At 40.4% G+C, this 14,471-nt stretch overlaps 1 pseudogene; it reads left to right on the plus strand.

Annotated features, from left to right (window-relative positions):
• LOC114652183 (kinesin-like protein KIF27) overlaps positions 1–14,471 on the plus strand; it is a 50,845-nt pseudogene that overhangs the window by 4,052 nt on the left and 32,322 nt on the right.

Below are 14,471 nucleotides of genomic sequence, written 5' to 3' on the forward strand. Positions count from 1 at the left end.
TGCCCCACCCAGCCCATGATAAATATGACATGTCTGCATATAAATCAATATTTGGTTTAAAGATATTCAGACCCATTCATCTTCAGCTATGAGTTGGCAGTATTAACTGCTGTACTATCATGCCACACATTATTAGTATTAGTTGATTAAATTATTTCTGAGCAGATTTTTTTTTTTTTTTTTGCATTACCATGTCACTGGGAGACAAAGGCTATCTTCACCACCTCAGGTCTTGAGCAGAAACAAGCTGAAGGTTTGAATGCCAACCTGCACTCAATGTTAGATGTGACCTTGAGCAGGCCTTTGTCCTCTGTGCTCTATACGTTAACTACATAACTGCTTTTTGAGCATATTGTACAGGGTGAGCCAAAATGAAGTATCACATTTCTCAAGATCATTGCGCGAGGTAGTGGGTTCGCGTGGGATCCTTTGACAGGCGATCCCTAGTAGTTTTCAGTCAGCAACATGTCTTGGTCCGGTGCGCACTGTGCTTTTGCTGTCGAAGCATTCTTCAAAAGCAACAAATCCATCATCACTACACAACACGCCTTCCAAACGCATTTCAGCATTCCTCTTAACAGTGACATCCCAAATCGGAAACAATTGTTCAGTGGGTGGCTGAGTTTAGACAGACGGGTACAACATTGAACAGAAAATCTTCAGGCCATCCTCGGACTGTACGAACGCCTGAAAACATCCAAGCTGTAAGGGCATCAAATTTTGCAGTCTCCTAGATGTTCAGCATGCAAACATGCTTCTGCCTTAGGCATTTCCAACACGTCTTTGAGGAGGATTTTGCATGAGGACCTTAATGTCCATCCATACAAAATGATGGAACTCACAAAGAGAGACTTTGGGAGAGCTGTAGAGAATTGTGCGTGAATATTCTGCAAACCGTTCATCGAGATGCCATCATCATGTGCAGCAACGAGGCACATTTCCATTTGAATGGCTGCATAATTGAGCAAAACTTTCGCTATTGTGCCGAAACCAACCCTTGTGAACTTCATCAGAGACCCCTGCACATTGTGCGTGTTACAGTTTGGTGCGCTGTTACAGAATTTGGCACTGTATAGGTCCTTACTTTTTTGAGGAGGGGGGTGCAATGGTCACTGTCACTTCAGAACGTTACATTGAAATGCTACAGAACTTTTTGTGGTCCCAACTGGAATGGATCTGGTGGATGCTAGCTTTCAACAGGATGGAGCAACAGCTCAAACGGCTTGGAAATCCATGCAGGTTTTTCAGGAGAAGTTTCCAGGGAAGCTGATCTTCCTGCGTGGTGATGTCAGGTGGCCTTCACGTTCACCTGATCTTTCTCTGTGTCATTTCTTCTTGTGGGGCTGTCTCAAGTCAAAGGTATACACACACCGACCTCAAAACCTTAAAGCCCCCAAGGACATTATTCGCCACAAAATCGGCGCTATTCACCTTGAAATGGCCGAATGAGTCATGTGGATGTTCAGAAATCGTCTCAAAGAGTGTATGGCTAATGATGGCCACCACCTTGAAGACATCATTTTTAAAACACAATGAAAAAAATCTATTTTGTATACTCTTTCTTGTGTCATAATGAAATTTATTTTATCTTGTAGAGTTTTTGTAGAATAAACTTTGAAATGTGGTACTTCTTTTTGGTTCACCCTGTATAATCAGGAAAGCTGCAATAATAAAGATGTAGACCAATACACTACTTCCACTTCAGTGCCTGTTGCACTGGCAGAACAAATGAAGATGCCACTGTTGCGTGACACAGGTTTGATGTCTGCACACGGAATATAAAATGTGGTTATTTCATTTTATTATCAATACTGCTTAGCAGATGGTAAAACATGCTGTTGATCTTTGAAAGCCTATTTCAAGTCATGACTTAAAAAACACAGTACACTTAGCTCTTCAATTTTCTTTCATTTAGCACAGCAGACATATTTTTGTAACACAGTTTTTCCACTGTAAGTAAAGTTTAAAACTCAAAATAGCCTTGAATAAAGCCGAAAACACCATGCAACATGTACTCACACCTGCTAAGGTTTATGAGGATGTGGTGGTGCAATGTTTAATAGATAGATAGATAGATACTTTATTAATCCCAAGGGGAAATTCACATACTCCAGCAGCAGCATACTGATTCAAAAAACAATATTAAATTAAAGAGTAATAAAAATGCAGGTAAAAACAAACAATAACTTTGAATAATGTTAACGTTTACCCCCCGCCTGGGTGGAATTGAAGAGTCGCATAGTTTGGGGGAGGAATGATCTCCTCAGTCTGTCAGTGGAGCAGGACAGTGACAGCAGTCTGTCGCTGAAGCGCTCCTCTGTCTGGAGATGACACTGTTTAGTGGATGCAGTGGATTCTCCATAATTGATAGGAGCCTGCTGAGCGCCCGTCACTCTGCCACAGATGTCAAACTGTCCAGCTCCATGTCTACAATAGAGCCTGCTATCCTCACCAGTTTGTCCAGGCGTGAGGCGTCCTTCTTCTTAATGCTGCCTCCCCAGCACACCACCGCATAGAAGAGGGCACTCGCCACAATATATCACTGCAGTACAGTTCCAGAGTCCAGGATTCAAAACCTCAGTTGGTCACTTTTGGTGTGGAGGTTACTTTTTACATTTATTCTGGTTTTCCTTTCACTTCCAAAGACATGGGTGTATTTTTAATGTTTCTGAATTGGCTCCGTATAAATAAGTGTGGCTTTGTGTGATGGTGCTGATGTCAACACTGCTGCCTTACAGCTTATGATACCAAGTAATCAGTTTCCGTCCAGTCTAATGTCTATGTGGATGCGCACAATTTTGCCAGGTACTATGCTTTCATATCACTAATTTTTAGGTTTGCATCTGCAGTTTCTGACTAGACATTGGCCTAGGCCCAGGGCATTCGAGTATGTCATATGGCATGTGAAGTAAGTGTTTGTTCTAGGTCAAATAGAAAAAGCAAAAAAGGCAGTTAAGAAAATGATTAGATCAAAATAACATGCCCAACATGTGCAATCCAGTTCATTGTGATAGGGTTACTGGAGCAGGGCAGGAATCAACCCTGGACTTGGGACCAATTTAGACTCATCAATCAAAGTAATCTTTTGAGGCTTTGAAAGAAAACCAAAATAGCTAGAGAAAAACCCATTCAGACGTCAAGCGGCTACACGATTCAAGTCTAGAATGAAGGATCCATGACAAGCAAAAGTCAAAATGATTAAATGAATGTCTAAATTTAAGATATGTTTTTTTTCTTGAGCAAAGAGTTTTTCTAAATTAGTAAGTAGCCTTTTTTCAGGACAAGCATGATTAATTTTGTAATTTTTAACTGTGAACTGAAGACTCTTTAGAGCTTTACGAATTTTAGACTACTTGTCTTCAATCACAGATGACTTTTTCATATTTTATCCTTATAATTCCTTGCATGTTTTGAATCCCTATCTCTGGATCAAAAGCAAGCCAAACATGATTTTACTTTCCAACGTTTTGAGATATAAATAGATGTGTCTGTTTTTTTTAATACTATTATTATTATTTTTTCGTTGTTGTAGTGTCTGTTACAAAGAGTTTTCAGAGTGGATCACAAGACATCTTTCATGCCTGGTTTGACCTCTGAGCAGTTGTAATGGAAGAAAATTCCAGTTCGGGTAGCAGTGGCGAATAAGGCCCCTGCTTCCCAAGGAAATCCTCCACAATCAACATGTGTGTGTGAGAGTCGTCCCCAACTCCCAGCAGGTTATCATTGGCAAAGACAGGGCCTTTACGTTTGACTTTGTGTTTGGTCAGAAATCAGCACAGCATGAAGTGTATGCTACCTGTATCAAGCCCTTGGTTTCATCATTTATTGAAGGATACAATGTGACAGTATTTGCATATGGGCAGACTGGCTCTGGAAAGACCTACACATTAGGAGGAGGATATGTTGGTAAGTCTGTATTTATATATCCATAGGAGGAAGATATGTTGGTAAGTCTGTATTTATATATTCACAATTTAGAGTCGGCAATTAACCAAATATAAATGCTTTTGAGGATGACGGAAGAAGACTGGTGTACTTGTTAGAAAACCCAAACCGACACAGGGTGAACATGTAAACTCACAACGGGCAATGACTGGGTAAGGAATTCAAACTCAAGACTGTGGATCTGTCCAGAGGTAACACCATTACACCACCATGCTATCTATGAGTAATTTACTCATTTTTCAAACAGAAGCAAAATGGTGGTGGCTTGTGAATAAACATTCAAACAAATCCTGAGAATCCTTTTACTCGCTCCCTTCTTCAGTTCAGAACCAGTGTCTAACCCAGCAAAAAAAAAAATACATGCCATTAACCAGAGAGTATGACCTAAATGATGAGAAGTCAGTCCATTAAAAGCAAGAATGTTGATTTGACCATAATTGTTTGACTTGAAGGAAGAAACCAGAGTCTTTGTAGCGTGCTCATGAAACCATGAAAAAAAAAATTTCACACTGAAAGCACCTAACTGAGAGTCAAAAGAAGGTGTCCAAAGACAATTAAGTGGAAACGCTATCCACTGCACTGCAATGTCATCCAGAAACATGTTATATTAAGTAATTTTACCACAAAATGCAATATTGAGAGTTTTGTTGTCCTTAATGAATTAAATTAACACATTTGACAGAATCTTAATGTTGTTGTCTTCTGACATTTACCATACTGTCTGTTTTATTTTGGTTACTTATACATGCACTTTGGGAAGTTATATGTATGTATTTTGTGAGAATAACCATTATAAAGACAGATATGTAACATAGCACAGGTCTCAAAAGTAGAGAGGCAACAATGGTAGTTCCTAGGATGCTGAAAGGCAGTGCTGACTGCAGCTTATGATCTCCATAGCTATAATTAGGGCATTAAAGCCTTGCCTTCCTGAACATAAATTTTTCAAGTTTTATGAATAGTTTGTCAGAGCACAGGTATTTAATTGCTTAAGAATGAGAAACACTCCTACTGCTAACTCACAGCTTGACCTTCCTCTATAGTGTAAGCACCTGCACTAGTAATCAGATTTCATCATGATTGAGTTATTTGAACTGACTGATTGTGTCTTGCTGTGTCTAGTATATTTTGTACTAGCTGTCCTCCAAGGCTCTGCCCGCATAGTAGTGAAACTGGACGAACTTTAAAAATCAATAAACAAACAGGCATTGCTAGCTAAGCAGAGGCAAGGTACACTCCAAAACACAGAGGTGGAATGACTCGAACAGAGACTGGCACATGAGTGAGGAGAGCCTTGCCCGGCTCCCTACTCTTGATGTCACACTTGCCCCTCCCCTCAGCCCGCAGCCTCTGTCTTGGAATATATTGCTCCTGCAAGAGAACTATGATTCATAGTGCGATGAGAGAAGTCGCAAAATCAACTAGAATGTTGAAGCAAATTATAGAAAAAAGCCCGATCTAAATCCGTTAAATAGTTGTCTTGTGAAAAGCAGACAGACAGATAGATAGATAGATACTTTATTAATCCCAAGGGGAAATTCACATACTCCAGCAGCAGCATACTGATAAAAAAAAAAAATATTAAATTAGAGTGATAAAAATACGGGTATAACAGACTGTAACTTTGTATAATGTTAACATTTACCCCACGGTGGAACTGAAGAGTCGCATAGTGTGGGGGAGAAACGATCTCCTCAGTCTGTCAGTGGAGCAGGACAGTGACAGCAATCTGTTGCTGAAGCTGCTCCTCTGTCTGGAGATGACACTTGACGCGTAGAAGAGGGCACTCGCCACGACCATCTGATAAAACATCTGCAGCATCTTATTGCAGATGTTGAAGGACGCCAGCCTTCTAAGGAAGTATAGTCGGCTCTGTCCTCTCTTGCACAGAGCATCAGTATTGGCAGTCCAGTCCAATTTATCATCCAGCTGCACTCCCATGTATTTATAGGTCTGTACCCTCTGCACACAGTCACCTCTTGATGATCACGGGGTCCATGAGGGGCCTGGTCCCTCCTAAAATCCACCACCAGCTCCTTGGTTTTGCTGGTGTTCAGTTGTAGGTGGTTTGATTTACACCATTTAAAAAAAGTGCTTGATTAGGTTCCTATACTCCTCCTCCTCCTGCCCACTCCTGATGCAGCCCACGATTGCAGTGTCATCAGCGAACTTTTGCATGTGGCAGGACTCCGAGTATGTATTGAAGTCTGATGTATATAGGCTGAACAATGTCAGACCTGCAGTTCCCGAGACGCACATACTGAGGGCTCTATTAGATAGTCCATGATCCATGCTACCAGGTATGAATCTACTCCCTTCTCTGTCAGCTTGTCCCTAAGGAGCAGAGGATGAATGGTGTTGAAGAGGCTAGAGAAGTCCAGAAACATAATTCTTACAGCAGCACTGCCTCTGTCCAAGTGGAGAGGGATCGGTGTAGCATATAGATGACGGCATCCTCCGCTCCCACCTTCTCCTGATATGCAAACTGCAGAGGGTTGAGGGCGTGTTGAACCTGTGGCCTCAGGTGGTGAAGAGCAGCCTCTCCATGGTCTTCATCACATGTGACGTCAGAGCAACAGGCCGGAAGTCATTTCAGCTCACTAGGACGTGATACCTTTGGGACTGGGTGATGCAAGATGTTTAGGCTCAGGTTGAAGATGCGCTGTAGAGGACCTCCCCCAGCTTCACTGTACAGGCCTTCAGCAGTCGTGGTGATACCCATCTGGACCCACTGCTTTGCTGGCACAAAGTCTCCTCAGCTCTCTGCTTACCTGGGCTGCTGTAATTGTGGGTTGGGGAAACTCTCTCCTATGCTGGTATCAGCAGAAGGATGGGTGGAGGGTGCAGTACTCTGAGGTTAGGGTGGTCAAACCTGTTAAATAAGTTGTTCATCAGGTTTGCTTTCTCCACCTCTCTCTCGATGGTGGCACCCTGCTTTGAACTGCATCCAGTGATGATCTTCATCCCATCCCACACTTCCTTCATGCTGTAATTCTGTAACTTTTGCTCCAGTTTTCTCCTGTACTGCTCCTTCGCCGCCCTGAGCTGGACTCGGAGTTCCTTCTGCACACGCTTGAGCGCATGCTTATCACCGCTTTTAAAAGCCCATTTTTCTGGTTCAAAAGGCCCTTGATGTCACTTGTAATCCATGGCATGTTGTTAGCATAGCAGCATACTGTTCTTACTGGAACTACAATGTCCATACAGAAGTTGATGTAGTCAGTAGTGCAGTCAACAACCACCTCAATGTTCTCACTATATGATCCCCTGCAGGATATCCCAGTCCATAGTTCCAAAGCAGTCTCTCAGAGCCTGCTCTGCCTCAGGGGACCACTCCTGAATGAGTGTGTGGTTGTAGGTAGCTCCCTCACTCTTGGTTTTGTAGTGAGGCTGAAGCAGAATCCGGTTATGATCTGCTTTCCAAGTGCAGGCAGCGGGGTGGCGCTGTTAGCATCTTTAATGTTTACATACAGTAGGTCAATAGTCCTATTTCCTCAGGTGTTACAATCCACATACTGGGAGAAGGCAGGTAATGTTTTGTCCAGTGTCACATGGTTAAAGTCTCCAGCGATTAGCGCCTCGGGGTGCTGTGTTTGCAGTTTAGCAACAGCGGAATGGATGATGTCACCTGCTATCTCCACGTTTATAACTGTCATGTGAGTTATATATCTGTTATATGTACACACGTATAACCTTTTTTATACTGTTTCATGTTTAGTGCTATCTTTTTTACTATGTTGTTATACTATGTACCATATTGGAGCATTTTTAAGTTTTGTGCCAGGAGGATAATAAAAAGTAATTTTCATTGTATTATAAGGTATATTGATGACAAATTATAATAATGAAAAATCAGAAGACAATGATCAGAAGTAATATAATTCATAATTTTGGATTTTAATTTCATTTGTAATTGGAAGCAAATATAATCTATTAATTAGTCATTTTATTAAGTGACCAATACAGGCTTCCAGAGAGCCTATCCCAGCAGCACTTGAGTGTAAGGAAGGGAATAACCATGAATGGTGTATTTGTCCATTGCAAAACCTCCTCACTCATCCACCTATACTCATACAGGGCCATTTCAAAGACACTAGTTGACCTAATGTGCACATATTTTAAATGTGGGACGAAACCAGAGTACTCAAATAATGCCCAAATAACAGGGAGAGAACATTCAAACTCTGTACAAATGATGACCAGGATGGGATTCAAACATAGTTCTCTAGGCATGAGAAGCAATAAATACTGTTCTGCCATGCTACTCTTAATATAGGTATTAATAGAAAAAAGGTTTTTGATGATTTTCACTCATAACCTGAAGGAACAGAGCAGTGGTTACCACAGTTGTGTTATGGATAAGGAATCCTGTGTGTAAATCCCATGGAGTTTGAATGTTCGGCCTTTATTTGTGTGGGCATTCCTCTGTTTTCAATTTCCCTCCCACACTCCACTTGTTTGTGTTACTCTAGACTCTGAATTCACCTGTTTCTCTTTGAGCAAGGGAGCCCTACAATGAACTGGTGCACTGTGGAGGGTTCGTTCCTGCTTTTACACAGTGCTATTATGATGGACCCTTCCCATGGTGCTGAACTGCATGGAGTGAATTTGAGAATTTGAGTGATTTTATTTTCTTAATTTAACCTTTATTTATTTATTTATTTTTTTATTTAAGATCCAACTATTCAGCATATGGATACTGTGGTAACAGCTTCATGACATTTTTTAGAAATTTCTTTCTAAGGTGCCATTACTGTGAGTGAATATTGTCACACATAGACCAAATTTCCAAATGTATTTTGATAAAAGTGACTGTAGGCATATACAACCAGAAGTCAGAAAAAAAACGTCAAAAATCAAAACATTTTCAAAATGGCCCTATTAAAGAAAGCTTGAGGAAAATCCTGCTTAGTTATGAGCACATTTTTGTTACTGAAATTGCTACTTGTTTACTGTTCCTTTGGTTTTGTTTGCTAGGAAAATTATTAGCTGCAAAGTTAGAATTGTGGGACAACAAGAATATTTAGTAAAGAGAAGATTACTTTCCACCATCCTAACATTAAAATTTAGTTCTTTTTTGAGAAGTTTCTTCCCCAAAAAATTTGAAGATTTAAAGGCATGTCTACCGTAAAACTTCAGTCAAGAAAAACCAAATGACATAACCAATTATATTGGGTACCTGCATTTAAGCTGGGATAAAAACTGTACCTTTCTGTAAGTAAGTGTTAACTTATGTTGATAAATACCAGTGTCCAGGAAACCACGTACAAAAAGCAATTACAGCATTAGCTCATTTAACTATTAAGTTAATGAACTGTTAACCACATTAATATTTAAGTGAATATGGTGAAATTATCCTGCCTTCACAATAATAGATTCCTGTGTGGTCACTGATGTTTAAATAGCAAGGAGAAAAAAATGAAAATAATGTTTAGCCAAATGGCCTCATAAATGTCAATGATAATTTAATATTCATTCATGTGGCTTCCTATAAAATTTGTAAATTTTGCACATATAGTGATCTCATTTTGGTAGCTCTCATAGTTCAGTGTATGTAATTCCAGAAATAATGAGCATATTTTAAATATTTTTTTTAGTGTCTTCTTCTGATGAAGAAAAGGGAATTATCCCAAGAGCAATCCATGAAATCTTCCAAAACATTTCTGAAAACCACAATACAGACTTTACAGTAAAGGTATCTTATATTGAAGTCCACAAGGAGGACCTCCGGGACTTGCTTGAACTGGAAACATCATCCAAAGATATGCATATCAGAGAAGATGAGAAAGGGAACACAGGTAACATGTCATTTTGCTTATAAAATGAGCTGGTAATAGTCCATTCATCCTTTATTTTCTGAAGCTGCATAGGGTTACGTTGGGATGCCGCCTATTCTGGAAACATCAGGAGCAAATCAGAAATCAGCCCTGAAGGAGATGTCAGTCCATTAAAGTCCATTAATCATTTGGAATTTGCCAATTTAGAGATGCCAGTTACATTAGCATGCATGTCTTTAGGAATGTGTGAGAAAAGTGGAGAACCCAGACATAAGCATTCCCCCATTGTGTTGTGTCCTGTGCCAAATGGTTAAAATTAACCTAAAAATATCTTTAAGCCATCCTGAAATTATCTTGAGTGTAACATTGATTGATAGTTGAATATAAGGACACTTTTGATAAAAACAGGTTATTTAGCCCAGTACACTTATTGTTTCAAAAAATATCGTTCATTGTAATGTTGCAAGCCTTGAATGTGCTGCTTTTGTTTATGCTACTAGGTAATTTTTTCTAGTTCTTTTCTTTATGGGAAGAATACTGTCCTTGTTTTTGCACATAATACAAACTCCTGTCTGTGCTTCTGCTTTCTTGTTAAAAATGGAGGTCAAATTAGCCCAAGAGTCATGTGTTCAAATCATAGCCATGGGTGTGTGTGTGGCGTTTGCTTGTTTTCTGTGTGCCTTCGTAGGTTTCCTCCCACTTCCCAAAGACTTGCTTTTCCCTGTATTTATAAGTGTGTCCTCTGAAGAACTGATGCCCTGTCTTTTCAAACAGAAAACTGCAATTGCTACTTTCACTTACTCTGCTCTTCATTTTCAAAACCCATCTATTCTTTTCAGTATCTTGGGAGAATCCAGTCCTGTCCTGGTAGTACCTGTTGAAAGACAGGAATCTTATGTAGCGTGGGACACCAGATCCCTGTAGACTCCACACAAATAGCCCACATACACACTAACTCCAGGGACTGTTTAGAGATGCCAAATGTCTTTGGATTATGGGAGGAAACATAAGGTACATTACAAACCTTTTGAATATCCTTCTAAACAAGTCAACTGAGCTGCAGTTGGATAATTAGAAAGTTAAGGGTCTTGCTACATGCCACACAGTGTCGTGAGTCAGTTGAAGCACGAAGTAGGCAAACCTATAACTTTATTCATTTGACCATTATACTCATGATTTGTACCTTAAAACATTAAGAATGCATGTGTTCGATGTTGTGTTGAGAAAGGTCTAATGGCTTTTGTTTAACTGTTTGTTTTTTTTTAAGGTTGTTTGTTTTGTATTTGTATTTATTGAAAACTTACCTTCATTGTTTACTTTTTAAAACAGTAATTGTGGGAGCTAAAGAGTGCCTTGTGGAGAGTGCTGATGAAGTAATACAACTCTTGGAAGGTGGAAATGCTGCTCGTCACACAGGGACTACACAAATGAATGAATATTCTAGTCGATCCCATGCCATTCTCACTATCATTGTTGACCAGCAGGTGCAGAAAATAGATGGAGTCCATAAGAATCATCAGGATACGAAAGAAACCCCTCTCAATTCAGTACATCTGATCTCTTCAAAATTCCACTTTGTAGACCTGGCAGGATCTGAGAGAGTCACAAAAACAGGAAACACTGGCGAGCGATTTAAAGAGTCTGTCCAGATCAACAGTGGCTTATTGGCTTTGGGGAATGTAATAAGTGCCCTTGGAGACCCCAAGCGGAAAAGCCAACATGTGCCTTACCGAGATGCCAAGATAACCCGCATACTCAAAGACTCTCTAGGTGGCAATGCTAAGACCTTAATGATTGCCTGCATTAGCCCTTCATCATTCAATTTTGATGAGTCCCTTAATTCTCTTAAATATGCAAACAGGGCCAGAAACATCAAGAACAAACCAATAGTCAATTTTAATCCAGACTGGGACCGCATGAATGAAATGGAGCTAGAGATTCAGGCCCTGAGAGAGGCTCTTCAAAACCAGAGAGGTGGCATGGTGACCCGAGGCAGTCAGGTATCTCAGGACCTAACTGGAGAACAAGAGAAAATGCGCATCTGTGCACTGGAGGAGAGGCTAGCCCAGCTTCAGGTAGAGTGTTACCACTACCGGACCTGCACCGAAGATGCTTTTCACATTCTGTTAGAGCTAAAAGGCACAGGTAGCCTTCCACAAAATCAGCAACGGAAACTGCAAGAGTGGTTGGATGCTACAGAAGAACTTCAAAGTGAAAATTCTAATTCTAGAGTGAATAGCAGTAACAGTAATGCTACGGAAGAGACTCATCACATCACCATTCTTCAGCTGAAAAGAGAACTCAAAAAGTGCCAGGTACTACAATGAAAACTTGTGTATTTATTTTTACCAACACCCATGCATTACTTAAAATAATGGCTTAGAAAATAGTCTGGATAGGTTTATTCTATAGTTTCATTTCATAGCAAAGACCAAGTTCTTCAGCAGTCATTGTTCAAAATTTTACTGCAGTGTTGAGATGAAGTGTTTTTTCGACAGATCATCCATATTACTAACCGAGAATGCTAAACCGGATGATGGACGCAGGCACATCCGGCAATGGGCCGTAGCTGCAAAAAGACGTACTGCGCAGGCGCAAAAAGAGTCCGCGAGAGTCGGCTGAGGAGCCGAGAAAGGCGGACAAAAGAGGGCAAGAGAGGCGGATGAGGGGCCGCGAGAGGCGGACAAGACCACAGAAAAAAGGAGTGAGCACAGGAAAAATGGAGAAATGAGGCGCAAAGAGCACCGAAAAAAGGAAAAGGCACATAAAAAAGTATTCAAACGCAAGCAAAGCACGAAACACATTGCACACGAAACTAGACCCAAAAAAAAAAAAAAAAAAAAAGAGGCTCGCGCACAACAGCAAGGCACCCCCCCCACAGGCACCGGACGGGACACACACCAAGAGGGGGATTCAACAAGCCCATGGAACACAAAAAAAAGAACACAAAACCACCCCACAGACCCTACAAGCAAGGGACAGGACACACACAAAGAGGGGGATTCAACAAGACACAGGAACACAAAAAGAAAGAAGACGCTCGCGCGACAACAATCCTCACCCCCCCCCCCCCACACATCCATAAGAAGTGACACCCAAAGCCACATATTCTAAAGTGAACGTCAACACCTTCACACTAGACAGCATAGGTGTCAGCATAGGTGGATCTCCTTACAATAAAGCACTATTAACCGTTCAACTGCAGAAAAGGAAACATATTAACAGTGACTGCGATCCTCCTTATTACTTATCCATATTTCGCATGCTGAGAAAGAAACAAGTCATGAATACACGGTCACGGGTACAAAACGAAAAGGAAATGATAACAGGAACAAACACACGAACACGAAAGAAACAACAAAATAGACGGCTATGCAGCATAGGTGGATCTCATTACAATAAGGCACTATTAACCATTCAACCGCAGAAAAGGCTCCATATTAACAGTGAGTGCAATACTCCTTATTACTTATCCATATTTCTAAAAGAAAAAATGTCTCGACTCCAAAAACGCAAAGCTCAACTAAAGCTTCTAACTAACGATGTACCTAAAAGTAAAAACTTTATGAACTGCATTAAATCCTACAATAGTTCATTTGCTTTTGCATATACCGGAGTAAATATCAGGCCACCAAAAGGCAATGGCCCATACTGCTTTCGCATATGTGCACAAATACTGCATCGCATTGGAACAGTGCACCCTGAAACAAATCAACAACGCAAATATGCACAAATCTACATCCTAGATCCACATGACGCAAACTATCAATCAAAGTGCTGCATCGCAACAGGCACGGATTCAAAACGAAACACCTCCCGTCTCCGACATACGTTAACGGCAAGGAAGGCTACAACGGGCTTCTCACACAGCACAGGCAAATCGATTACAGCTCCAAAACAACACGTCCCAAATACTACACATGCAACAACGCGCCTCTCAAACGGCACAAGAAAAACATACACCAGGAAAATTCATTCGGATTAACGAATGTCATTTGCAATCATTGTCATTCAGTTCACTTCCCTGAAGAAACAACTGGCAATACAAGTTATACATTTACACGTTGTTGTCAAAAGGGTCAAATTAGACTGCCTTCTTTACATTCATATACTGAATATCTACAGAAGCTTATAACTGACGATGTACCTGAAAGTTAAATCTTTATCAACTACATTAGATCCTACAAATCGGTATCCACTATGAACATTAACGGTGGCACTGCACATGACATCCGTCTTGAAAAAATGTTGTTTATTGATGAATGTTCAATGGCATGAAGTCACTTACTCAACACCATTCATAAACTTCTACAAACGTTTATGAATAATAATATTCGATTTGGAGGAAAGGTACTTTTATGAGGAGGAGATTTTAGACAGTGATTAGCTATTCTTCCAGATGCCATGCACTCAGCTATTGTTCAGTGCACCTTAAAATACGCAGACAATTGGCATTACTTTCAAAAGATACAGTTAGTAAAAAAGATACGATGTCCAGAACCAGATCATAACAATTGCTTATTACAACTGAGAGATGGTACACTCACCAATACAGATGGACTTCAGCCACATATTATTACAATTCCTCAAGCCTTTATCTGCGACGACTTAGTTACAGAGACATTTGGAACAGCAATCTCATTAGACCAAATGCCCCTTTTAACACAACGCACTATATTATGTCCAAAAAATATTAATGTGGAAAACATAAATACCCAAGTCATTCCATTACTTCCTGGAGAGACACAC

The sequence above is a fragment of the Erpetoichthys calabaricus genome, chromosome 5 (assembly GCF_900747795.2).
Source record: "Erpetoichthys calabaricus chromosome 5, fErpCal1.3, whole genome shotgun sequence".
NCBI lineage: Eukaryota > Metazoa > Chordata > Cladistia > Polypteriformes > Polypteridae > Erpetoichthys > Erpetoichthys calabaricus.